This window comes from Physcomitrium patens, chromosome 6 (genome assembly GCF_059467195.1).
Source record: "Physcomitrium patens ecotype Gransden chromosome 6, ASM5946719v1, whole genome shotgun sequence".
Classification (NCBI taxonomy): Eukaryota; Viridiplantae; Streptophyta; class Bryopsida; order Funariales; family Funariaceae; genus Physcomitrium; species Physcomitrium patens.
Window position 1 is genome coordinate 10,476,139 of NC_143415.1, and position 2,776 is coordinate 10,478,914.

Consider the following 2,776-nt stretch of genomic DNA (forward strand, 5'->3'; position numbering starts at 1 on the left):
AAATGAAAAAATTCCTCTTCTAGCAAGTTATATTCTTCCATCGATTATCACTTGTGCTTCTTCCAATACCAATACCTTGCTCTAGACCATTTCTTCCAAGACATCTTCCTTATTTGCAACCCTTGAAACATAACTTCAAAGTTGTAATATGATCTTCACCCACAGTAGAGGGTGTATTCTATTACACGTACAGGTAAATCGTGTTGAACGTGGGTCCACCAACATTCAACAAGGAATTGTTCTATAGCACATGGCATTGCAGAAAGGAAGTGAGCACCGTAGTGAGGAAGATGCAGGTCAAGGCCAAGTAAAATATGGAGGTTCAAACCAGGAGGAACAATGACCAGGGCTGCAGCTGTGGCTGCATTGGTTCCTTTGTCAGGTCATCGGGACAACGCTGATGCAATGTGACTATACAACAGGAAGCCAACTGCGAAGTGCTTCAGGAGAAAAATAGGTGTGCCTTTTTCACCACGATGACCGACAGGGAAAAACTGATAGTTTTGATTGAGAAAGCACAGCAAGACCTTGCGGATCCTGTCGATCCATGCAGAAAGAGCACGTCAAATATCTTCTAAAACTGTCTCATGGTCCGATCCAGCAGTTCTGGCCCCCTGAAAGTAATATCATAATCAAAACATGAGGCCAATTATCAACTTGAAGTGGATTACGAAGTAGGTGCTGCAATGCTCTCCTTTACCTGATCCAAGAGTCTACCCACCAGGACCATGTCAAGGAACACTTTCACCTCCACAATCACGAAAGACTTGATGCCCAAGTAGATTTTTGCCATTTTCTCGTTTGAGACGTGAATTTCGAACTTGGTCAGCTCCTTAAGAACGTACGAAACCATCACAAGAAAAACGTTTCGTACTTGTCCAGTTAAGAAAGCACTGATGAATGTTAACGATTGTTTTCAGAAGCATTCAACATCCTGTAAGAATCATGCTTTTTTGGTTGCATTATTGTGGGGAATTTCTGGAGAATGGGGAGATCCGGTGACACCCTTAACTATGATGTATTGGAATCTGTATCTATTGAGAGTCACTCAAGAGAGAAGATCTTTATTTTCCGTCACCTTAAGTATATATCAGTTACTACGAGTAGTATCTAAATATGTCGTTAGCTTATCTCGAACAATTAAACAACACTGAGAGTAATCCCGCGTTCTGTGGTGGTTTGACGATTATTACTCTATGGTAACTAGATAACAGAGTTCCAGTGTGTATTGTTCAACACTCCCTCTTGCAATGGAACTTAGTGTTTTTTGTAACAATGGATCGTTGGCAGCAAGAAATTGTCGAGTTACACACAGTAAGCAAATCTTTGCTTGTTTCTTTGTTATTTGCTAATTTTTGTATTGATTGAGTGGTGTTTTTAACAATTTTTTTGCAGTGGGAATTATTTCTGCTAGGGCTATGGATTATGGTGTTGGCGATACGTCGAGCCTTCGAGGGTGTCTTTTCTTCTGCTGCGAAGTCGTTGGAGAGCTTATATGTTCTTTCAGTGAGATATAGAGACAAGAACAATTGTTCCCTCTAAAACAAATAATTGACACACTAGCACTGTGTTTGATTCTGTATCTACAGGAGCAAAGTGTCGAAAACTTTATGGTGTCAGAGCAGGATTTCGACCTGGAATCTACGATTCATGGGAGGATTGCAAATCCCATGTGATTGGGTTCAAGGGAGCTCGATTCTAAAGCTTCAGTGACAGGCAATCTGCAGGGGACTATATGAGAGGGTAGCTAGACAGAATTGGGTTTTGGTGATACTGATCGATTCACAAAGACAATAGTATGTAAACATGTCTAGCAGTTTAGTCATAATATCAGCCTGCTGCTCCAAAGTGGGTATATAGTCAATTGTAACATCTCCTGCAAGACTTCTCTCGCAAATAAAATGGTATTGAATTTCTACATGTTTATTGCGGGAATGTAGCACATAATTATCAATTAATCTTACCCAACTCTAGTCGTCACTCATCTGTTGACACTAATTTGCAGTTCCTTCAGCATGCGGCATAAGCGAATGGCATCCTTTGCAGCCTCAGAGAGTACCCTGTACTCCTCTTTAGTAGTACTCAATGCGATAGTAGCCTGTTGTTTACTCGACCATTCGATTGGCGCCTTTCCCAGCTTGTGTATTAGTCTTGATATTGGCCTTCTTGTGTCAACATCTCTCCTGTAATCAGCATCAGCATAGCTTGTAAGAGTGAGCTCATTGTTTTTTGGAAAAAAATATCCCGGAGTCAGCTGTTTAAGATAACGTAGAACTCTTTTGACCGCGATTAGATGCCCTTCCTGTGGATATTGAGTGTACCGATTCAGTGTGTTTACAGCAAAACAAATGTCTGGTTGTGAAATTACTGAAGCGTAAAAAGTCCGCCAATTTAGGATTGATATTTGGTTTTATCAACTGAGGGTTGATTCATGTCTATTTGAAGATGCATAGTGGATCTCATCAGGGTCTTAGCTGGATTACAATTTTTCATATTGAACTGATGGAGTAGTTTCTTAATGTAATTTTCTTGATAAAACCATATTATGATTTTTGTCCCTAGGTATTTGGTAGCCTCTCCAAGTTAAGTCATCTCAAATGTTTGTAAAAGTTGAGATGTTAGCTTTTATATTTCTCCAGCAATGATAAGATCATCCACATAAAGCAACACAATTGATAAACCGTTTGTTATGGAATGGTATAAACTATAACCTGCTGTGCTTTTGATTAATCCTTCGTTCACTAGATGAGAGTAAATTCGCAAGTACCATGCCCGT

General features: G+C 39.9%; 1 long non-coding RNA gene across 1 annotated transcript; it reads left to right on the plus strand.

Annotated features, from left to right (window-relative positions):
- Positions 1–971: 971 nt before the first annotated feature.
- LOC149989148 (uncharacterized) lies at positions 972–1,920 on the plus strand. The gene is made up of 2 exons (XR_016503316.1): positions 972–1,314; positions 1,396–1,920. It is a non-coding gene; the product is annotated as an uncharacterized LOC149989148 (long non-coding RNA).
- Positions 1,921–2,776: the final 856 nt, after the last annotated feature.